The sequence below is a fragment of the Aegilops tauschii genome, chromosome 2, assembly GCF_002575655.3.
Source record: "Aegilops tauschii subsp. strangulata cultivar AL8/78 chromosome 2, Aet v6.0, whole genome shotgun sequence".
Taxonomy (NCBI): domain Eukaryota; kingdom Viridiplantae; phylum Streptophyta; class Magnoliopsida; order Poales; family Poaceae; genus Aegilops; species Aegilops tauschii.
The window spans coordinates 618,755,430-618,780,710 of NC_053036.3; positions in this window are offsets into that span (position 1 = coordinate 618,755,430).

The window sequence follows — 25,281 nt, forward strand, 5'->3', positions numbered from 1 at the left end:
TGCTCCGGCGCGTCGTAGCCCTTCTCCTCCTCCTCGTAAGCAAGGAAAGAAGACAGCCGCAGCCGCTCCATCCGCTCCGGCGTCTAGCAGTACAACCAGAGGCGGTAGGCAATACAGATTCGGTCTATCTCTCAAGCCTCTAGAGAAGTTACCATACGAGAGGAGCATGGAGGAAAACACGGAGATCTATCAAATCCAAGTGAGGGACTTCTTTGAAGGGGTGAAATCAAAGAAACATCCACCTCCTCCGGAGAAGATAGATCCGGTGAAAGCAAAGCGCACTATCAATGCACTGAAGAAACCACCACCGTCTCCACCGAAAAACAACTATGAGCGCATTATTGAAAGGTCATATATCAAAGCGGATCGGTCGGGAAGTACTATGAGTGATCGAAGGTTAGCAGAACGACGAGCTGGGAAAAAAATTGTCCAGCTCGGCGAACAAGCGAACCAATCGTGCCCCCCGCTCAAGGTGTCTAGCGATATCGTCGCTAATCATCCGGTGATTTTGCCCAATACCAATCTTGGAGATTACCTGCCCGACGATGTACATTATGATTTCTTGGAGGTGGACGAACACAAATACCATTACGGTAAGCCTCTCATCAAAGATGGAACTATTCTAACAACGATGATGCGAAGATTGCATGATTGGTACATGAAAACCTGCAGAGAGTCTGCGGGGGAGGATACTTTGACGCTGAGAGTTAAAGAGGAGCACGACTTCGTTGGAATTGAACTGTTGACTCTTCCATTTGAGGAGATCTTCCAGTTATTCAATCAAAAGGCCCTCGATAAATTAACGATCACTTGCTACTATCTGTAAGTACTATACTTCTGTCATTAAGTCTCTATATATAGCTCAGCTCTTTCATTGCATGTATATATAATTATCCTCACTATATTATGCAGATTGAAGATCGCCGAATGCAAGAAAAGACAAGTCTGTGATATTGGGTTCATCAACACAAATCTCATAGATGAATATACGGTTAAATTTCATGCCAAAGATACCGAGGCCAACTTGCTACGATCGTTGGTAAAAAAAATCAAAACAAAGCTATAATACTCTTTCCTTACAACTTCAAGTGAGTGTTACTGTCTTGTGCATATTCAGTTTCCCTTATTACTCGAGGTTAATTATAGTAATGTAATTGATGAGTTATGCATATGCGTGCGCAACTTCCACTATATTCTCCTAGAGATTAAGCTTGAGCAGGGACTAGTAACCGTCCTAGACTCGAGACGAAAAAATCCCGAGGAATATGCGGACATGACTAGCATGCTCCAGAAGTAAGTTCAATCGATCATTATCGCACCATGCATATCGGCAACTTTCTTCATTTCCTGATATCAAGTAATTGTTTTCTTTGTCTGGCAAGGTTTGGAAAAAGTTCACCGCACAAACTCTGGGACTGCCGGGGGAGCTGCAAATTATCCACCCGAAAGTAAGTACTACTAGCTAGTTCCGCGCATCTCCCAATGATTCTAGCGCTAGTTTCATCAATACCATTTAGCATGCTTGCTTATCAGTTTGATTCACCTCTATTTCTTGTAAAGTGGTTGTGGCAGGAATCCGCGACTAATTACTGTGGATACTACGTTTGCGAGTCCATCCGCCACACGACCTGTGAGCGGGGCTACTCTATAAAACAATATGAAGTGCGTAAGCAATAATATTCACAATTTTCTTTTATTACCATCATTGGTGTTAAGTTTCATTCATATATATGTATTGACCCCCCTTCTTGAAATTAGATGTGGCAGATGCGGGATGAACTCCTACCACAAGATCGCATGAAAGCAATTCAAGAGGAATTGGCGGGATTCTTTCTTGACCATGTCATCGATAAAGACGGATAATACTATGTGGAATATGAGTTCAGAGGTTAATTAGGGGATTGTAATAGATCTTATATTGTATATATGTAGCCACTAGTAGCGTCAGATAGATATACGGAAACTTGTTGTTCGACCAATCTCTCGGAGAAGGAGAGGTATATCACTTATCTCTGTATGCATATGTTCATGACGATCTTTTGTACTTAATGGATTACTTCATTTGCTTACTAGCTAGCGTGTCAAGTCCTCTCTATACGTATAGTACGTAGCATTGACCAAGCACGGAGATAAGAGAGGACACTTCTCTCTATTAGCTAGCTAACACAATATATGAAACACCTAAATTAACCCTACAAAACCCCCCAAAACCCCAACCCCCCCTTTCAGAAAAAAAATCCTAGCCCCTGAACTGCTGACACGTGGATGCCTTTTGGTCCTGGTTGGTGCCACCAACCGGGACCAAAGGCCCCCCTGCCTGGGCAAGCCGCAGCGGCCATGTGGAGGCCCATCTGTCTCGGTTGGTGTAAGAACCGGGACTAAAGGGGTAGGGCTTTAGTACCGACCCTTTAGTCCCGGTTCCCCAACCGGGACAAAAGGGCCTTACCAACCGGGACAAATGGCCCTTTTTCTACTAGTGCACCTGGAACACCATAGTGTAATGGTGTGTCCGAACATCGTGACCGTACTTTATTAGATATGGTGCGATCTATGATGTCTCTTACCTATTTACCACTATCGTTTTGGGATTATGCATTAGAGACAGCTGCATTCACGTTAAATAGGGCACCATCTAATCCGTTGAGACGACACCGTATGAACTATGGTTTGGCAAGAAACCTAAGCTGTCGTTTCTTAAAGTTTGGGGCTGCGATGCTTATGTGAAAAAGCTTCAACCTGATAAGCTCAAACCCAAATCGGAGAAATGCGTCTTCGTAGGATACCCAAAGGAGACTGTTGGGTACACCTTCTATCATAGATCCAAAGGCAAGATATTCGTTGCTAAGAATGGATCCTTTCTAGAGAAGGAGTTTCTCTCGAAAGAAGTGAGTGGGAGGAATGTAGAACTTGATGAGGTAATTGTACCTTCTCCCGAATTGGAAAGTAGTTCATCACAAAAATCAGTTCCAGTGATTCCTACACCAATTAGTGAGGAAGCTAATGATGATGATCATGAAACTTCAGATCAAGTTATTACCGAACCTCATTGGTCAACTAGAGTACGGTCCACACCAGAGTGGTACGGTAATCCTGTTCTGGAAGTCATGTTACTAGACCATGACGAACCTACGAACTATGAGGAAGCGATGATGAGCCCAGATTCCGCGAAATGGCTCGAGGCCATGAAATCTGAGATGGGATCCATGTATGAGAACAAAGTATGGACTTTGATTGACTTGCCCGATGATCGGCGAGCCATTGAGAATAAATGGATCTTCAAGAGGAAGACGGACGTTGATAGTAGTGTTCCTATCTACAAAGCTCAAATTGTCACAAAATCTTTTTGACAAGTTCAAGGTGTTGACTATGATAAGATTTTTTCACTCGTAGCAATGCTAAAGTCTGTCTGAATCATGTTAGCAATTGCCACATTTTATGAAATCTGGCAAATGGATGCCGAAACTACATTCCTCAATGGATTTCTTAAAGAAGAGTTGTATATGATGCAACAAGAAGGTTTTGTGAATCCTAAAGGTGCTAACAAAGTGTGCAAGCTCCATCGATCCATCTATGGACTGGTGCAAGCATCTCGGAGTTGGAATATACACTTTGATAAGGTGATCAAAGCATATGGTTTTATCCAGACTTTTGGTAAACCCTGTATTACAAGAAAGTGAGTGGGAGCACTACAGCCTTTCTGGTAAGTATATGTGAATGACATATTGTTGATCAGAAATGATGTAGAATTTTCTGGAAAGCATAAAGGAGTGTTTGAAAGGAGTTTTTTCAAAGAAAGACCTCGGTAAAGCTGCTTACATATTGAGCATCAAGATCTATATATATATATATATATATATATATATATATATATATATATCAAGACGCTTGATAAGTTCTTTCAATGAGTACATACCTTGACAAGTCTTTGAAGTAGTTCAAAATGGAACAATCAAAGAAGGAGTTCTTGCCTGTGTTGCAAGGTGTGAAGTTGAGTAAAGACTCAAAACTCGACCACGGCAGAAAATAGAAAGAGAATGAAAAGTCATTCCCTATGCCTTAGTCATAGGTTCTATAAAGTAAGCCATGCTGTGTACCAGACCTATTGTATGCCTTAGCATGATTTTGGCAAGGGAGTACAATAGTGATCAAGGAGTAGATCACTGGACAACGGTCAAAATTATCCTTAGAGGACTAAGGAAATATTTCTCGGTAATGGAGGTGATAAAGAGTTTGTCGTAAAGAGTTACGTGATGCAAGCTTTGACACCGATCTAGATGACTTCTGAGTCTTGATCTAGATACATATTGAAAGTGGGAGCAATTAGCTAGAGTAGCTCTGTGCAGAGCATTGTAGACATAGAAATTTTGCAAAATACATACGGCTCTGAATGTGGCAGACCCGTTGACTAAATTTCTCTCACAAGCAAAATATGATCACACCTTATTACTCTTGGGTGTTAATCACATAGCGATGTGAACTATATTACTAACTCTAGTAAACCCTTTGAGTGTTGGTCACATGGCGATATGAACTATGGATACTGATCACATAAAGATGTGAACAATTGGTGTTAAGTCACATGGCGATGTGAAGTAGATTATTGACTCTAGTGCAAGTGGGAGACTGAAGGAAATATGACCTAGAGGCAATAATAAAGTTGTTATTTATTGTCGGTGAGAACGACACCTATGGAATCACTGGGATCCCTTCTACGGTCGGCGGGCGTGGGGTTGTGCAAAGAGCAGGTCCAGGAGCCAGCACACGGATCGTTTACCCAGGTTCGGGCCGCGAGGATGCGTAAAACCCTAGTCCTGCTTTGGTGGATGTATTGAGTGTTCTTGAGTTCTTGAGCTAGCTACGTGGTGCAACTTTCCCAAAAGAGCCGAATCCCCCTCCTGGTCGCCTCGGGCCTCCTTTTATAGACAAAAGGGGTTGCCACAGTGGCACACAGGAGGTGGAAAGGTCTACAGTTGATAAGCCTATCCTTTGGGACCGTCGGACAAACGCATTTAATGCGCTGCCGATGTGTCCCCCTTGCTTTATCGGGGACGATAAGGAAGCACATCCCAGCTGTCGCCGCCTCGCCTGGCTTCGACACGCGTCCGAGCTGATGAGGCGTCGTGGCGCCACGTTGGCTGGCTGCTGGGCTGGCTCGGTGGTAGAGCCTCCACGTAGGGTTGCATGCCACCACGCAGGTGCTTGTTGAGTCCGGGTAGAAGCCGCCCGTCGCCACGTAGGTGCCTGCTCAACTGATTGAGCTAGTAGTTGCTTGGGGCCGGCGGTGGATTCTTGGCTAGTGCGGGCCTGGCAGTGGCCCCGTTGATGCCTTCGGCAAGGGTCTTGCCGGGGGACCTGCAAGGGTCTTGTCGTGGCATTGCAGTCGTCCCCGGCAAACGAGATTCCCTCGGCTAGGATCTGCTACCTCTTGAGCACTGCGTTGGTTTTCCCTTGAAGAGGAAAGGGTGATGCAGTAAAGTAGCGTAAGTATTTCCCTCAGTTTTTGAGAACCAAGATATCAATCCAGTAGGAGATCACGCACGAGTCCCTTACACCTACACAAACAAATAAGAACCTCGCAACCAACGCGATAAAGGGGTTGTCAATCCCTCCATGGTCACTTACGAGAGTGAGATCTGATAGATATGATAAGATAATATTTTTGGTATTCTTATGATAAAGATGAAAAGTAAAATAAAAGGCAATAGAAATAACTAAGTGTTGGAAGATTAATATGATGGAAAATAGACCCGGGGGACATAGGTTTCACTAGTGGCTTCTCTCAAGAGGATAAGTATTACGGTGGGTAAACGAATTACTGTCGAGCAATTGATAGAATTGAGCATAGTTATGAGAATATCTAGGTATGATCATGTATCTAGGCATCACGTCCGCGACAAGTAGACCGAAACGATTCTGCATCTACTACTATTACTCCACACATCGACCGCTATCCAGCATGCATCTAGAGTATTAAGTTCATAAGAACAGAGTAATGCTTTAAGCAAGATGACATGATGTAGAGGGATAAACTCATGCAATATGACATAAACCCCATCTTTTTATCCTCGATGGCAACAATACAATACATGTCGTTTCCCCTACTGTCACTGGGATCGAGCACCGCAAGATTGAACCCAAAGCTAAGCACTTCTCCTATTGCAAGAAAGATCAATCTAGTAGCCCAAACCAAAATGATAATTCGAAGAGACTTGCAAAGATAACCAACTGATAATTCGAAGAGACTTGCAAAGATCAATGTAGAGGGTACGTAGGTATATATAGGAGGAAGAAGTACGTCAGTGGAGCAACAAGGGGCCCACGAGGGTGGAGGGCGCGCCCAGGGGGGTAGGCGTGCCCCCCTACCTCGTGCCTTCCTCGTTGATTACTTTGTGTAGACTCCAAGTCCTCTGGATCACGTTTGTTCTGAAAATCACGTTCCCGAAGGTGTCATTCCGTTTGGACTCCGTTTGATATCCTTTTCCTTCGAAACACTGAAATAGGCAAAAAAACAGCAATTTGGGCTGGGCCTCCGGTTAATGGGTTAGTCCCAAAAATAATATAAAAGTGTATAATAAAGCCCATTAAACATCCAAAACAGAATATAATATAGCATGGAACAATAAAAAATTATAGATACGTTGGAGACGTATCAAGCATCCCCAAGCTTAATTCCTGCTCGTCCTCGAGTAGGTAAATGATAAAAATAGAATTTTTGATGTGGAATGCTACTTAGCATAATTTTCAATGTAATTCTCTTATTTGTGGCATGAATATTCAGATCCGAAAGATTTAAGATAAAAGTTTAATATTGACATAAAAATAATAATACTTCAAGCATACTAACTAAGCAATTATGTCTTCTCAAAATAACATGGCCAAAGGAAGTTATCCCTACAAAATCATATAGTCTAGCTATGCTCTATCTTCATCACACAAAGTATTGAAATCATGCACAACCCCGATGACAAGCCAAGCAATTGTTTCATACTTTTGGTGTTCTCAAACTTTTTTAATCTTCACGCAAGACATGAGCGTGAGCCATGTACATAGCACTATATGTGGAATAGAATGGTGGTTGTGGAGAAGACAAAAAGGAGAAGATAGTCTCACATCAACTAGGCGTATCAACGGGCTATGGAGATGCCCATCAATAGATATCAATGTGAGTGAGTAGGGACTGCCATGCAACGGATGCACTAGAGCTATAAGTATATGAAAGCTCAACAAAAGAAACTAAGTGGGTGTGCATCCAACTCGCTTGCTCACGAAGACCTAGGGCATTTTGAGGAAGCCCATCATTGGAATATACAAGCCAAGTTCTATAATCAAATATTCCCACTAGTATATGAAAGTGATATCATAGGAGACTCTCTATCATGAAGATCATGGTGCTACTTTGAAGCACAAGTGTGGAAAAAGGATAGTAGCATTGTCCCTTCTCTCTTTTTCTCTCATCATTTTTTTTGTTTGGGCCTTTTGTCTTTTTTATGGCCTCTTTTTTTCTCTTTTTTTCGTCCGGAGTCTCATCCCGACTTGTGGGGGAATCATAGTCTCCATCATCCTTTCCTCACTTGGGACAATGCTCTACTAATGATCATCACACTTTTATTACTTACAACTCAACAATTACAACTCAATACTTAGAACAAAATATGACTCTATGTGAATGCCTCCGGCGGTGTACCGGGATATGCTATGAATCATGAGTGACATGTATGAAAGAATTATGAACGGTGGCTTTGCCACAAATACGATGTCAACTACATGATCATGCAAAGCAATATGACAATGATTGTAACATCCCAAAATTGTAAATTTTGGAATGTTATATTAAATAGATAGTTATGATTGACTGTTTGATTGATTGAGTGAAATTTGAAACTTTTGGAAGTTAAATGAGAGGGAATAAAAGGACTTTCCCAAACTTTCATCTTTGCTTTCTGATCTCCATGAATTCAAATTCTTTTCAAATACAAAACCCTTGAGTGAAGATGATATGACTTCTTCCATTTAATTAAATCAAAGGGTATTTGAAAATATTTGAATTTCATTTGGAACTATTTTCAAATTCAGAAACTTTAAGGAACTCAATGATTTTCATGAGAGAAGATAAAATGACTTCTTCAAAACATATGAAATATGAGTTGGAAGTTTAAAAAGGATCAAATTTAAAATACTTTAGGAAATTATTTTCAATTTGGAGTTATTTGGTTTTTATTCAAATTATTTTTCTCCAAAAATAAAATATATGGAAATTAGGGTAAAATGATTCCCTACATCAGAAAATTGGAGAAAAATAAATTTGGAATCATTTTGGTATTTTTAAAATGATTTTTACTGGATTTTATTAGAGCTGTGGCACTCTTTTCATTATTTGAAATTTTGTGGATTTATTTGGCGTTATAAAAATGTTCACGTTGTAGAAAATCTTTTTCTGGAAATTTCGATATATTATATGCTAATATAATATTTTTATTTCTTTTGTTATATTATTTTATTTGTTTGTGTTTAAAAAAATGTTTATTTAAAAAAAACTCTTCTCGGACCGACTGGGCCGAAGCCCAGCCGGCCCAGCGCCGCGCCGCCTCGCCCGTCGTCCCCGACCGGGACTTCCCCGAAGTCTGGCGCCACCACGACACCGTCGCCCCTCACCCAAGTCGGCCGCCGCCCCTTTATAAGTGTCCCCTCCCCCTCTCTCTGCAAGCGCCGCCGCCCTGTCTCCCCTCGCCTCTCCTCGCCGCTGCCACAGATCGTCGTGCCACCGCCGCCGCTGCTGCATCTCGCCCGAGCCGTGCCGCTGCTGCGCCGCCGCCGCCGCAAGCGCCGTCGCCCGCGCCGCTCGCTGCCGCCGCCTGCGCCGCACCCCGCCGCTCGCGCCGCCGCCCCCGCGCCGGAGCTCGCCGCCCTCGCCGGAGCCGCCGCTCTGCCGATCCCAACTGCCGCCGCTGCCGGTATTCTCACCTAAGACCGCCCAACCGCCGCCAACCAGTATAACCGCCGCCGACCCGGTTTATTTTATTAGGGTTAGGTTTTTCTCTTTGGTTTTTCTTTAAAACTCGATTTACCGGTTATTTAACGAACGTTCGTTCGCTTAGGATCGTTAGTGAACAGATTCATTAGATTAGGTTCTGTAACGAACGTTCGTTGCTTAGTATTTTTCTTTTTCTTTTTAATTTCTGCCAGGGACCCGTTTGTGAATAAATTATTTTACAGATTAGCCCCTGGTTTTCAAACGACCGCATCTTTTTACACGTTTGTCCAAATCCAACGAAACCAATGCCCACTTCTTCGTTATGATCCCCTGTATCCAGATAAACAACTTAAACATATTTTTGAAAGTTTTAAAATTTGAATTCAAAACAGATTTGTATTTTGAACTTCGTTTGATCATAACTGGAGTTTTATAACTCCGTTTCAGTTGATTCTTTTTGCAAATCGAAGCACTTGACCTAAACTTTTTGATAAGGCCAGATTCACATAATTTTGGTACAGTTAGAAATTGTTTTATGTTGCAAGAGTTATTTGATTGGTTTTGATGCTTTCCGAATTGTCTTCTTCGTTCTTTCCGATCTTTTGAGTGATTGCTTATGTGTGGTTACTATTGCTTGCTCACGATAGATTGACCGGAGTGAGATGAGTAGAACCATCAGGAGTTATGAGTGCGAATCATCTTCTTCAACAGTACAAGCAAGTTCACACTTTGATCATACTTTTCATTACCCAGTTTTTATGCATTAGTTTCAACCCTCAAACATTGCATGAGTAGGATTGATAACATGTGGGTATTGGGAAATAGTTGATGAGGTAGGAGCCTATTGCCTTGCATTCAAACCTTGGGAGTTACTATTACGTTATGCTTATGTTGCCATGCTATGCTCGTAGACGTGGATTGGGTTTGAGTGTATTCCATGACAGATGTGAGATTGTTTACTTAATGGGTCAACTTAAGGTGGCTACTTTAATACACATCTGGGTGGATTGGTTGCGGGCACCTGGAGAATCCAGTGTTGTCCTAGGATATCCCGGAGGACCCGTGTGATCATCCTACGGCTCGCCACCCAGGCTCAAAGGGATCATAAGATTATTCATGCTAGAAACTTCCGTGTGCAGCCACAAGCCATTATGGGCTCTGGCATAGATGAGTAAGTTGCGTGAAGCTCTTGAAGAGGTATTCTAGCAGATGTAGTGGGTTGTAGGTGGTACTGTCTACCCAGAGTAGAGAGTTAATGCTTCAGAAAGACTGTGTCTCGGTCATCCGTTTCTCAAACATCATGTAGTGCGAGAAATCCAACGGAGGAGATCAAGTCTTGTGGGGAAAAGTGCGCAAACCTCTGCAGAGTGTACAAACTAATCATGATTAGCCGTGTCCCCGGTTATGGACAATCTTGAGTCTCTGGTTCTTGGATTATCCTGTTGATCTCAACACTCTATTTAATTAAATTGATTGGGTTAATGATTATAATTTTGGGATTGAGTTGGAGGAACCTTCTCAATGTTTTCAAGAAACTTTGTAGTTAAATAAAATATATTCCTTTGCAGTAGGGAAAAATTGGCTTTTCGCCAAAACATTATAACCATAGAGCCTCCACCAGCCAAATATGCATGTAGAGATAGCATTTATTCATCATTATCCTATGGTGTGAATTTGCCAGTACATTTAATGTACTGGCCCTTTGTGGCTGCAACGTCTCATGTTGTAGGATATTCTTACGACGAGTAAGTGATACGTTAGGGTTACGATTTCTACACTCAACTTTGCCGTTGGCGTTGATGGGAATCCAATCCTCAACCTTGTTGTTACTTCCGCTTTTTGGATTGAGGTAATAGTATTTACGTTACTTTATACATGTGATTTACCTCTGTTATAAATCCTCGAGTACTGTGTGTCAGCATACCGATCCAGGGATGACACTTAAGCACAGAGACTTGACCGTCTGAGGTCGGGTCGCTACAAGATGGTATCAGAGCACATGTTGACTGTAGGACATGACCCCTAGGAACTGGCAAGCCCATAGGAACGATTTTCTCTACAACTTCATTTTCAAAAAGATCTTTTACCTCTCTTCTCTTCTGAGCTTATTCAAAAATTCCCTTTAGTGAGACCATACCCCCTTTCCGTTTTGACCACATGAAGATTCGACTGATGAGACCACTCCGAGAAGGACAAGATATCGGACAACTAAGACCACTTCGGAATGAAGAGGATTTTACCGTGCATTATAACAATGGAAACTACAACGGTTGGAGACTCCGAAGACTAGGAGAATTTGAAGGCTCTGAAGAATTTCCAAATTTAGTATGACCTTGTAAGGCTCCCTTGATGGAACTTGACAGACTATGGAAGTTATCAATACCCGAGATCAAGGTGTATCGGAGAAAGACCGGTACATGGAGCGTTAAACCTCAAAGTTTTTGTCAAGAAAACCCTAAGGCAGGAGAGATCAATTATGGAATGAAAGCTCATGGAAATGACAAGAGCAGAAACACGGCTATCCATGATGTTATCGCCCGCTTATGCTATTGTCACCGTCCTGACTTAAGCATGCATTTCGTCAGGAAGATTGGATGACAAGAAGACTGATGGAACACCTATCAGCAAAAGATGAAGTTTAACCTTGGCTGATGTATCCCCAGAATCTGGAGAATTACATCAGGAGTTTTAAGATGGACCTGCAGGAAGCCGTACTTGACAAGGAAGCATTTTGTGAAGAACTCAGGAACCTAGAAGCTGAAAGTAGCCAAGCTGGAGGAGCAAAACCTCGAGATACCGGAGAATTCGTCAGGAACTGAAGGATAGTAGGAACAGGGTTCATGCCAAGGGGGTTGAAACCCAGAAGTTTGGAACGCATCTCCAAAGTATTAAAGGATGACATGAGAGACTTCGGGTTAACAGAGCTGATCTGGCAAAATAACTTGAGAAGGACAGGCATGATCGGAAAAAGTCATCGGAGACATGAGTAAGACTTGAAGAGTTTGGCGACGTTGAAGATTTATTGACCTTTAGAAGACTAAACCACTGTTATATACTTACGTTAGATGCGATGTTTGTGAGTTGTCATTTGTTTGATGTTTTTCTGACAGCCACAAAATAAAATCTGTCTTTTCAAAAGCTTTTGTTTGTATTGTGTGCATCCCTCTCGATCTCTCTTATCCCACCCCAAAAACCCATGGACCCAATAGAGGATGAATGGAGATGAGCTTATATTTTCTAGACCGACGAGTCAATTGGAGATGAACCGATGGATTCAGAACATGGAGGATCACATGGAGAATAACCCTATAGTCGGAAAGGATATGACCCAGCATGCTCTTAAGTGCTTTGAAAAAGGTGCCGCTACTTGGTGGAGGATGAACCAAACCATCAATGGATGGCAAGGAGTAACCACTTGGAAAGAATTTAAGTTGACTCTGCAAAGATCTCGTCTTGTGTCCCAGACGTTGGAGCCTTTTGGAAATGATATAAAGAAACCCTGTGCATGCAAGCTTTGTGGAGAAATAGGACACAACCATAAGGAACACAAGGATGAATGCCCTAATTGTGAAGGAAGTCACCCAGCTGAAGAATGCCCAACTAGGCAGATTACTTGTTTCTTGTGTGAAGGAACTACCCACTACCCAGCTCAGTGTCACATTTGCCCCATGGTACAAAGAACCATCCAGCAAAAGAAAGAAGCAATGAAAGCAGCCCTCATGGAAATTTTAGAAGAACCTGTGATGAAGGAAGAGGTGGAGGACACACCCGAAGAAGGCCCAATTAAACCCTGCACCAAGTCTTGCTATTCATGTGGAGAAGAAGGACACATCTCCCAGAATTGTCTGTGGGGATCTAGTAGAATTCCCGACAGAGGAAGTGGGGTATGACCCGCAGGAAATAGAAGCCCTGATTGGAACGGAAAAGTCCGGGAAGAGAAGTACATTGGATACCAGGAAGGACCTGAGTCATATCACCTGCTACAGGTGCAAGGAGTCAGGGCACTACTTCAGCGGTTGCCCAAAAAAGGAAACCTCGAGACTTGTCAGAAGTAATATGTTTCCATTGTGATGAAGCAGGGCACTTTGCCAGAGATTGTCCCAAGGAGAAGGAGACTGGTGATGAATAGTTGAGTCACAACGAGAAGTATAGAAGTAGAAGTGACAACATTTTCTTTTATACTGAGGTGTTGAGTTGAGTCATGTAATGGAAATGCAAGAGATTGTAATACTTCGAGAATCAATGAAGTTAGCATCTTTGGAACCGATTCGATTTTATGAGTTGTTACTCTATGGAGAAAGATTTTGACCATTTTCGAGGATATGAGAAATATGGTCTATGGATGAATTTGCGCATTTTAAGGGTGGTAGTACCGTGTGAGGAGACTTGACCCTTGGAAAAGATAATGATATTCCACGGAGTGGACGTTGGACAAGATAATTACTAGTTTTGTCTTGATATGTGGAATATCCCAAGGATATATGAAGTACTATTGGATATAAAGGAGGTATGATGTTGGAAATATGGAGCAATTGCAAGTCCATAATGAGTCTGAGTAATCACATCTTAGCTTGGTGCCAATAGAAGGAAGAAAGACAGTACAACCGGAAGGATTTTAAGTATGCTAGGAAGCTGGATGTTGGAATAATGACCAGTTGCCCCGATGATGAGTTCAAGGTTTACAAGTGATGAGATGGGCCATAACCCACAAGCCCCAGGACCTGCCAAGAAGCAAGCACATTCTTGCTGAAGGAATAACCCTGGAAGAAGTATGATTTTATCGATAGACGATCTTATAGGAGTTACGCAAAACCTAAGAGTTGTGAAGAAATGATAGATGTTTATTTGGCTTGCAGAATCAATGGATTTATCTGAAATTAGTTCGTGGACAAGAAACATTCTGCAATGCTTGTGAGGATGACCGAGTGTTAGAATACGAGATTCGCTAAACCATATACAGGGTAATGATTTGGGTGCGGGATGGATTGATCACCATACCGACGTACTCTTATTATTCGCCTTGCTATATGGGATGGTAAATCTGAGTGACTTGCCTATAGTAGAGCGACGACGATGTTAAACCTTGTCTGAACCTTAGAATGGTATAAGCATTTTCCCTGGTACAAGGCAGCTTTTGCCAACCGTAGGTTATACGGTGAGGTCCAACCCAGACCCATTTCTTGCAGGACAAACCATAAATTGTTGGCCACCATGAGATATCGATAGTTGTTTAGTATTGGCGCCAGACCCGTCAGCTAAGAAGACCTAGTCATAGGAGAACCTTACCAGGATGAAAGAACAGAAGGATTGCGGTAAAGGTTATGCCACTACCAGAAGAGCCCAGAGAAGGAATTTTTTCGAGGATTTGAGAAGACCGACACTGTCAACAATAAGGATGGAGTATATGAGTTTTTATGAATCCGTATCAATGCTTCTAAGGGTGGTAGCACCCGAGACCCCGGAGACGATCGATGGATTTTGAGAAGACCTCCAAACCTAACCTATTTCTTGCTAGCCTCTCCGAATCTCGAGGACGAGATTCATTTTAAGGGTGGTAGGTTTGTAACATCCCAAAATTCTAAATTTTGGAATGTTATATTAAATAGATAGTTATGATTGATTGTTTGATCGATTGAGTGAAATTTGAAACTTTTGGAAGTTAAATGAGAGGGAATACAAGGACTTTCCCAAACTTTCATCTTTGCTTTCTGATCTCCATGAATTCAAATTCTTTTCAAATACAAAACCCTTGAGTGAAGATGATATGACTTCTTCCATTTAATTAAATGAAAGGGCAATTGAAAATATTTGAATTTCATTTGGAACAATTTTCAAATTCAGAAACTTTAAGCAACTCAATGATTTTCATGAGAGAAGATAAAATGACTTCTTCAAAACATATGAAATATGAGTTGGAAGTTTAAAAAGGATCAAATTTAAAATCCTTTAGGAAATTATTTTCAATTTGGAGTTATTTGGCTTTTATTCAAATTATTTTTCTCCAAAAATAAAATATGGAAATTAGGGTAAAATGATTCCCTACATCAGAAAATTCAAGAAAAATAAATTTGAAATCATTTTGGTATTTTTAAAATGATTTTTACTGGATTTTATTAGAGCTGTAGCACTCTTTGTTTTATTTCAATTTTTGTGGATTTTATTTGACGTTATAAAAATGTTCACGTTGTAGAAAATCTTTTTCTGAAAATTTTGATATATTATAGGCTTATATAATATTTTTATTTCTTTTGTTATATTATTTTGTTTGTTTGTGTTTAAAAAATGTTTATTTAAAAAAACTCTTCTCGGACCGACTAGGCCGAAGCCCAGCCGGCCCAGCGCCGCGCCGCCTCGCCCGTCGTCCCCGACCGGGACTTCCCCGAAGTCCGGCACCGCCACGACACCGTCGCCCCTCGCCCAAGTCGGTCGCCGCCCCTTTATAAGTGTCCCCTCCCCTCTCTCTGCAAGCGTCGCCGCCCTGTCTCCCCTCGCCTCTCCTCGACGCTGCCACAGATCGTCGTGCCGCCGCCGCCGCAGATCGACGTCGCCGCCGCTGCTGCATCTCGCCCAGCCGCGCCGCTGCTGCGTCGCCTCCCGCGCCGCTCGCTGCCGCTGCCTGCGCCGCACCCCGCCGCTCCGGAGCTCGCCGCCCTCGCCGGAGCCGCCGCTCCGCCGATCCCAACTGCCGCCGCCGCCGGTTTTCTCACCGAAAACCGCCCGACCGCCGCCAACCGGTATAACCGCCACCGACCCAGTTTATTTTATTAGGGTTAGGTTTTCTCTTCGGTTTTTCTTTAAAACTCGATTTACCGGTTATTTAACGAACGTTCGTTCGTTTAGGATCGTTAGTGAACAGATTCATTAGATTAGGTTCTGTAACGAACGTTCGTTGCTTAGTATTTTTCTTTTTCTTTTTAATTTCTGCCAGGGACCCGTTTGTGAATAAATTATTTTATAGATTAGCCCCTAGTTTTCAAACGACCGCATCTTTTTACTCGTTTGTCCAACTCCAACGAAACGAACACCCACTTCTTCGTTATGATCCCCTCTATCCAGATAAACAACTTAAACATATTTTTGAAAGTTTTAAAATTTGAATTCAAACAGATTTGTAATTTTGAACTTCGTTTGATCGTAACTCGAGTTTTATAACTCCGTTTCAGTTGATTCTTTTTGCAAATCGAAGCACTTGACCTAAACTTTCTGATAAGGCCAAATTCACATAATTTTGGTACTGTTAGAAATTCTTTTATGTTGCAAGAGTTATTTGATTGGTTTTGATGCTTTCTGAATTGTCTTCTTCGTTCTTTCCGATCTTTTGAGTGATTGCTTATGTGTGGTTACTATTGCTTGCTCACGATAGATTGACCGGAGTGAGACGAGTAGAACTATCAGGAGTTATGAGTGCAAATCATCTTCTTCAACAGTACACGCATGTGCACACTTTGATCATACTTTTCATTACCCAGTTTTTATGCATTAGTTTCAACCCTCAAACATTGCATGAGTAGGATTGAAAACATGTGGGTATTGGGAAGTAGTTGATGAGGTAGGAGCCTATTGCCTTGCATTCAAACCTTGGGAGTTACTATTATGTTATGCTTATGTTGCCATGCTATGCTCGTAGACGTGGATTGGGTTTGAGTGTATTCCATGACGGATGTGAGATTGTTTACTTAATGGTTCAACTTAAGGTGGCTACTTTAATACACATCTGGGTGGATTGGTTGCGGGCACCTGGAGAATCCAGTGTTGTCCTAGGATATCCCGGAGGACCCATGTGATCATCCTACGACTCGCCACCAAGGCTCAAAGGGATCATAAGATTATTCATGCTAGAAACTTCCGTGTGCAGCCACAAGCCATTATGGGCTCTAGCATAGTTGAGTAAGTTGTGTGAAGCTCTTGAAGAGGTAGACTAGCAGATGTAGTGGGTTGTAGGTGGTACTGTCTACCCAGAGTAGAGAGTTAATGCTTCAGAAAGACTGTGTCTCGGTCATCCGTTTCTCAAACATCATGTAGTGCGAGAAATCCAACGGAGCAGATCGAGTCTTGTGGGAAAAGTGCGCAAACCTCTGCAGAGTGTACAAACTAATCATGATTAGCCGTGTCCCCGGTTATGGGCAATCTTGAGTCTCTGGTTCTTGGATTATCCTGTTAATCTCAACACTCTATTTAATTAAATTGATTGGGTTAATGATTATGATTTTGGGATTGGGTTGGAGGAACCTTCTCAATGTTTTCAACAAACTTTGTAGTTAAATAAAATATATTCCTTTGCAGTAGGGAAAAATTGGCTTTTCGCAAAAACATTATAACCATAGAGCCTCCACCAGCCAAATATGCATGTAGAGATAGCATTTATTCATCATTATCCTATTGTGTGAATTTGCCAGTACATTCAATGTACTGACCCTTTGTGGCTGCAACGTCTCATGTTGCAGGAGATTCTTACGACGAGTAAGTGATACGTTAGGGTTATGATTTCTACACTCAACTTTGTCGTTGGTGTTGATGGGAATCCTCAACCTTGTTATTACTTCCGCTTTTTGGATTGAGGTAATAGTATTTACGTTACTTTATACATGTGATTTACCTCTATTATAAATCCTCGAGTACTGTGTGTGTCAGCATACCGATCCAGGGATGACACTTAAGCACAGAGACTTGACCGTCTGAGGTCGGGTCGCTACAATGATGGAGCGTGTCATAGTAAACGGAACGGTGGTAAGTTGCATGGCAATATATCTCGGAATGGCTATGGAAATGCCATGATAGGTAGGTATGGTGGATGTTTTGAGGAAGGTATATGGTGGGTGTATGATACCGGCGAAAAGTGTGCGGTATTAGAGAGGCTAGCAATGGTGGAAGGAAGAGAGTGTGTATAATCCATGGACTCAACATTAGTCATAAAGAACTCATATACTTGTTGCAAAAATCTACAAGTTATCAAAGCAAAGTATTACACGCATGCTCCTAGGGGGATAGATTGGTAGGAAAAGACCATCGCTCGTCCCCGACCGCCACTCATAAGGAAGACAATCAATAAATAAATCATGCTCCGACTTCATCACATAACGGTTCACCATACGTGCATGCTACGGGAATCACAAACTTTAACAAAAGTATTCCTCAAATCCACAACCACTCAACTAGCATGACTCTAATATCACCATCTTCATATCTTGAAACAATTATCAAGCATCAAACTTCTCATAGTATTCAACACACTTATAAGAATATTTTTTACTAATCTTGGATGCCTATCATAATTAAAGCAAATTACCATGCTGTTTTGTAGGACTCTCAAAATAATATAAGTGAAGCATGAGAGAACAATAGTTTCTATAAAACAAATCCACCACTGTGCTCTAAAAGATATAAGTGAAGCACTAGAGCAAAAACTATATAGCTCAAAAGATATAAGTGAAGCACATAGAGTATTCTAATAAATTCCGAATCATGTGTGTCTCTCAAAAGGTGTGTACAGCAAGGATGATTGTGGTAAACAAAAAAGCAAAGACTCATATCATACAAGACGCTCCAAGCAAAACACATATCATGTGGTGAATAAAAATATAGCTCCAAGTAAAGTTACCGATGGACGAAGACGAAAGAGGGGATGCCTTCCGGGGCATCCCCAAGCTTTGGCTTTTTGGTGTCCTTGGATTATATTGGGGTGCCATGGGCATCCCCAAGCTTAGGCTCTTGCCACTCCTTGTTCCATAATCCATCAAATCTTTTACCCAAAACTTGAAAACTTCACAACACAAAACTTAACAGAAAATCTCGTGAGCTCCGTTAGCGAAAGAAAACAAAACACCACTTCAAGGTACTGTAATGAACTCATTCTTTATTTATATTGGTGTTAAACCTACTGTATTCCAACTTCTCTATGGTTTATAAACTATTTTATTAGCCATAGATTCATCAAAATGAGCAAACAACACACGAAAAACAGAATCTGTCAAAAACAGAACTGTCTGTAGTAATCTGTACTAACGCAAACTTCTGGAACTCAGAAAAAACTACCAAAATAGGACGACCTAGCAATTTGTTTATTGATCTACTGCAATTGGAATCAGTATTTTATCACGTTCTGGTGATTTTTAACAATTGTTTTCGTGAACAGAAAGTTTCTGGAATTTTCAGCAAGATCAAATAACTGTCATCCAAGAAGATCCTATAGGTTTAACTTGGCACAAACACTAATTAAAACATAAAAAAATCTAACGAGAGGCTAGATCAAATATTTATTCCTAAACAGAAGAAAAAAGCAAAAAAAACTAAAAATAAAATTGGGTTACCTCCCAACAAGCGCTATCGTTTAACGCCCCTAGCTAGGCATTGATAATTTTAATGATGCTCACATGAAAGACAAGAATTGAAGCACAAAGAGAGCATCATAAAACACATGATAAACACATCTAAGTCTAACATACTTCCTATGCATAGGCATCTTATAGGCAAACAAATTAGCAAGACAAGCAAGATCTAGCATATGCAAGGAAGAAGAAAGAAACAAAAGCAATCTCAACATAATGAGAGGTAATTTAGCAACATGAAAATCTCTACAACCATATTTCCCTCTCTCATAATAATTACATGTGGGATCATAATCAAATTCAACAATATAGCTATCATATGAAATATTCTCAACATGATCCACATGCATGCAAAGTTGACACTCTTCCAAAATAGTGGGATTAACATTAACTAAAGTCATGACCTCTCCAAACCCACCTTTATCAAAAATTTCATAAGATTGAAAATCCTCCAAATATGTGGGATCTAAAGTTGACACTCTTCCAAACCCACTTTCAATATTATTGCAAACACTATTATCAATCTCATATTCATCATGGGGCTTAAATAAATTTTTGAGATCATAAGAAGAATCACCCCAATCATGATCATTGCAATAAGTAGATGACATAGCAAAACTAGCATCCCCAAGCTTAGGATTTTGCATATTATTAGCACAATTGACATCAAGAGAATTTACAGTAAAATCATTGCAATCATGCTTTTTATTCAAAGATCTATCATGAACCGCTTCATAAAGTACTTCATCACAATTTTCAGATTCACGAATTTCAAGCAAAACCTCATAAAGATAATCTAGTGCACTCAACTCACTAGCAATAGCTTCATCATAATTGGATCTCTTGAAAAGATTAGCAAGGGGATGAGGATGCATAAACTCTTAGCAAGCAAGGATGCAAGAAAAAAGAAGGCACATGGTAACACAAGATTGAACAGAAAAGAGGCGAATAAAACGGCAAGGGTGAAGTGGGGGAGAGGAAAACGAGAGGCAAATGGCAAATAATGTAATGCGAGGGATAAGAGTTTTGTCGGCGTTCTGGGAATGGGGGTCCCCAAACTTGCCTGCCTGCGGCCCATGGCGTGGCTGTGCTAGCAGGCCCGTACGGCCCATCTTCATCAATAAGACATTCAAGACCCTTGCGAGGGGCCAAGCCTCGCGGGGCGGACGACGCAAGACCTCCTCAGGAGCGGCCTCACCAGGAGCGGAGAAATCAAGGCAGGGCAAACCCCGCGAGGCTCTCGTGACGTGAGCCATGACGATCAAGATCAGACGGGCTCCAGGCGGGCTCCAGCGCGCGCAGCGTCCTTGTTTCCTCTTTGGTGCTAAGGAGGCAGGCGCAGGCGCGGAGTACCGAGGCATCAAGCAAAGGTTTCCATATCGGTGCAATGAGACCAAGACCAGCAGGACGGCAGGACGGAGGTCACCGTGGAGCCCAAGACGGAGTCATCACTAGAGCCTTTCGCAGGCGAAGACCGCTTTTGTCAGGATAAGTTGTACTAGCTGTCCCCTTTCAAATTGGTCGTTGTTGGCTCCCTTCCCGCTCAATATCAGGGAAGAGGACCAGGGCCTCTATAAATAGGACTAGCCACCATAGTAGGAGGCAACAGATTCAGATCACCCCCACATCCACAAGTTCGCCAAGCACAAGAACACCTCAACCTCAGGAGGCTGTTCTTCCCTTTGTACTATTGTTCATCAGCCCAAGAGGCAATCCAACACCACCACCACCACCACACTGGAGTAGGGTATTACACCACAACAGTGGCCCGAACCAATATAAATCTTGTGTCTTTGTGTTGTGAGTTTGTCGAGTTCGTCCGCAAGATCTTAGCGAGCTAGGGCGTAGATCGGTAGGGAGGAAATCTTCGCGCGCACCCCAGTGTTTGAACCTGAAGGGTTTTGCCGGAACCCGAGATCCGACATTTGGCGCGCCAGGTAGGGGTGCGCCAGAGCTTCCTTCCAGCCGTCTCGCGTCCAGTTGCTCCGTCGTCTCCATGGGCGACGCTCGTCGCGCTCGTGCTGAGCGCCGGGCTACCCTAGCCATTGGCGTCGCTCAGACGGCTCCCGTCGGTGGGCGACCTTGTCGTTCTCCGTCTCCTGCCGCCAACGCCGCCACCGGTCCGTCGGGGAACGAGCAGGAAGCGTCCTCGCTGCACCCCTCGGTGCGGCGGGACGGCCGCAACGCCACTCCATCGCTGACCCCGGCCGGTTCCTTGTCCCATGCTCGTCGCGCTCCCATGGACGCACGGGGCGCACTCCTCATGGCGCACGAGCTCCTGCGCTACCGCCCGGTCGACGACCTCTACGAGGACTGGCTCGACCGCATCGCCGAGCTCGTCCGCGCCGCAGGGGGCTCCCCTACGCCGTCCCTCTCTCTGCCTCACCCTTCGCCAGCTACGGGCGACGTAGCTCATGGAGCGCCTCCACTGCCTCTGCCCCAAGACGGCGCCCTGGCGCCAAGGCACGCGGCCCCACGACGCGACCCACCGCGTCCAGCATCCCGCGCCCGCGTGCAAAGAAAGAAGCTGTCAAGAAGTTCCTCCGCCGCAAGAGAACGCTCCGCCACTCCTCGCACCGCCGCGCTAGGATCGTCTGCCGTGGCAGGGCCCCGCGCCGCTTGCCGTGGCGGCACGTGGGCGTCAAGACCAAGCTCCACCCCCAAGACGGGCCCTGGCGACCACGGCCGGCTGCCGCGCCTTCACCCCCGAGCTGCGTAGCGTTGCTTGGCCTGGCAAGTTCAAGCCAGATCTGCCTCCTCGCTACGACGGCATCCCCGACCCCGCGGAGTTCCTGCAGCTCTACGAGCTGAGCATCGAGGCGGCCAACGGCGACGAAAAGATCATGGCGAACTGGTTCCCCATGGCACTCAAAGACGGCGCCCGTTCGTGGCTCCTGAACCTGCCTCCGGGCACGATCTCCTCCTGGGACAAGATGCGCGACCGCTTCATTGCCAACTTCCAGGGCACTCGCGACCGCCCGCCGGCCGCGGGTGAGCTGCGCCGTGTCAAGCAACAACCAGGAGAGACCCTCCAGAAGTTCATCCAGTGCTTCAACAACATTCGTCTCAAGATCCCCAAGGTGACGGATGAGGCCATCATCTCTGCGTTCTCTGATGGCGTCCGTGACGTCAAGATGAAGGAAGAGCTCGCTATCCACGAGGAACTGTGCACATCTCAGGAGCTGTTCAACCTGGCGACCAAGTGCGCAAGAGCTGAGGAAGGGTGCCTCTCCCTCCTCGAGCTGCCGGCTGCAGACCCAGAGGAGAAGAAAGCCAAGGCTAAGGACATGAAGCGCAAGGGAGCAGCCATGCTCGCAGCGGAGCCGGACACCAAGCGAGGCAGAGACCAGCCCGAGTCATCCAAAAGCAGCCGACCATTCTGCGCCTTTCACAACCTGAATACCCACAACACCAGCGACTGTCAAGAGCTCAGAGCCATTCATGAAGGACGCTTAGGTCGACGCCCCGAGCGCGGCGACCGGGGCAACGGCCGAGGAGGAGGACGTGGTGGCGGGCGTTGGGATGACCGTGGCCCGCGTCAGGAGTGGCGCGATCGGCCTCGTGAGGACCGCTGGTAGGATCATCCTCGCGAGGGCGTCTGGAGGGACCAGCTTCGCGAGGATCATCCTCAGGGCAACGCCGGTCTTCCCCCGCTACCGCCACCACCAAGAAGGAATGACGACCACCATCAGGATGAGGGGGCTGGGGGCTTCCAGGAGCCGCGCGCTATCGCCTGCATCTTGGGCGGAGCCTAGGCCCCAGCCTCGCAGCATATCTTCAAATAGTTTGCTCGTGAAGTGAATGCAGTCCTCCCCAAGCTTGAAGCCACGCGCCCGCTCAGGTGGTCCCAGTGTGCCATCACCTTCAACTCGGCAGATCAGTTCAAGTGCGCAGCGACCGCTGGCGCCCTCCCGATGCTTTGTTCACCAGTCATCAGCAACATGCAAGTTAACAAGACCCTCATCGACGGCGGTGCAGGACTCAACGTCCTGTCCGTCGACACGTTTGACAACCTCCAAGTGCCATATGACCAGCTTCAGCCTACCAAGCCTTTCTCAGGAGTGACCGACGGCTCCACCACACCGATAGGGCAGGTCCGCCTCCCTGTCACCTTCGGAGAACGCAAGAACTACCGCACCAAGCTCATCGACTTTGACGTCGCGCACATCCGTCAGCCATACAACGCCATCCTTGGGTATACAGCCCTGGCCAAGTTCATGGCGGTGACACACCACGGCTACAATGTCCTCAAGATGCCGAGAAGTGGCGGAATCATCACGGTCCCATGTGAAGAAAGAGACGCGGTGTGCTCCCTCGATCGTGCCTTCCAAGCTGCAGTAATCGACGACCCCGACAGCAAGGGCGAGGGCCCTCCTGAGGCCATCCCCAAGAAGAAGAAGCAGCTGCGCCGTGCAGGATCTCAGGAGGATGGTGTCGTAACCGAAACCTCGTCAGGATCAGCGCCTGCTCCAGGGGCACCTCCCTCCGTCGCATAGGAAGGCGCGCCCAGCGCCCTCCTCGGGCCGGGCTCGGGGGCTCTCTTCTAGAGGGCCTCAGACCTTGCCAACATCACGAGGGAGGCGCTTGGGCACCACTTGGAGGCGTGCTTCACGGCACGATTCCCTCAGGAGGACACAGGGCGAGGAGCGCCCACCGCTCAGGAATTCATCACCAAGACCACTCAGGAACTGCAAGACGCAAGGGCCATGCGCGGCGATCGCCGCTCATGAGACGCGGCTCCCCATCCAGGCGAGGATGTCGGGCTGCGTGTCTGCATCGACGTCCCAGGGATCAACACGGCCGCTTCTTAGGAGCTTTTCTGGCCTTCGCGCGTGGGCCGTTGCGAGGGTCCACCACACAGCTATGTTCGCATGCCTTTCAGCCTGCCGAGCGTGTCGTCAGCCTATCAGCGCAACCTGCGGCGTGTCCTGGCAGCTCAGGAAGCCAAGCACCATGCCATCCTGGCGGAGATGGAGATGGTCCTCAGGGAACCACCTGAGCCCCCAAATCCTCCCGAGGCTCAGGGCCTTGTGGCTCGTGAGGAGCAATCCCTTCGCCGTGTACCTTCAGCTGCCCCAACTCCCTTCATCAACAGAACCAGGTGACATTTTCCAAGTTCATTCAGCTGGGAGCGCCCCTCGGGCTGCATCATTCCCAGGCTGCGTGGGTCCGTCCCTGTGGCATGTGTCCCTTTTATGTCTTTAGCTTACCCTATTGGGGGCGCCCCTCGGGCTGCATCATCCCCAAGCCACTCGGGCCTGACCCAGTGGCACGTATCTTCCTGCATTTACCCAAGCTGATCTGCCTTTCATGCGTAATCTACCTGTGGTTATCACCTGCTCGATTGCCACCTGCTACGGGTCCACCCCTTTCTCTTGCAATTTGCTTGCGCGTTAAAAGGGGGCTCCTGAGCATCGCGACTCAGGAGCTCTTACTGGCTCTCCCGCCCTCACCCCCTGGCCTTGACCACGGCATCGCGACCTGGCATACCAGCGGCGGCTGAGCTCGCTCGAGGGACGGGACCTGAGGACGTAGAGCACTTGTACCTAACCGTCTCGCAGGAACATACAGCTATCAAAGACCCAAGACCAGGCGCAACCCGCCTTGAGGTAGGGCCTCGTGAGTCCCGTGCTGGCTCACGAGTGCCCATATACACCTCGTCTAGCCCTGCCGTGCAACCCACGTGTCAGGGTGGGGCTGTACACGCCCCAGGGGCTCTCCTAAGAGGGAGCCCCCCTTCCACGCACAAGTGGAAGCACCATGCTCTGCGCTGGCCGTCGACACTGCCGAGGAGCGGCTATTCCCATGCACAAGCGGAAGCATTATGCTCCGCGCTGGTGATAAACAACTGAGGGCAGCTCCATGGTCGTACCAACCTCAGGGATCCCCGGAGCTCAGCGTCCGGCCTCACCGCAACGCCTCCCCTCGGGAGAGCCGCGCGAGGGGGCTGGGCACGGGGGCTGCGCTCGGGTCACGCCCAAGCGT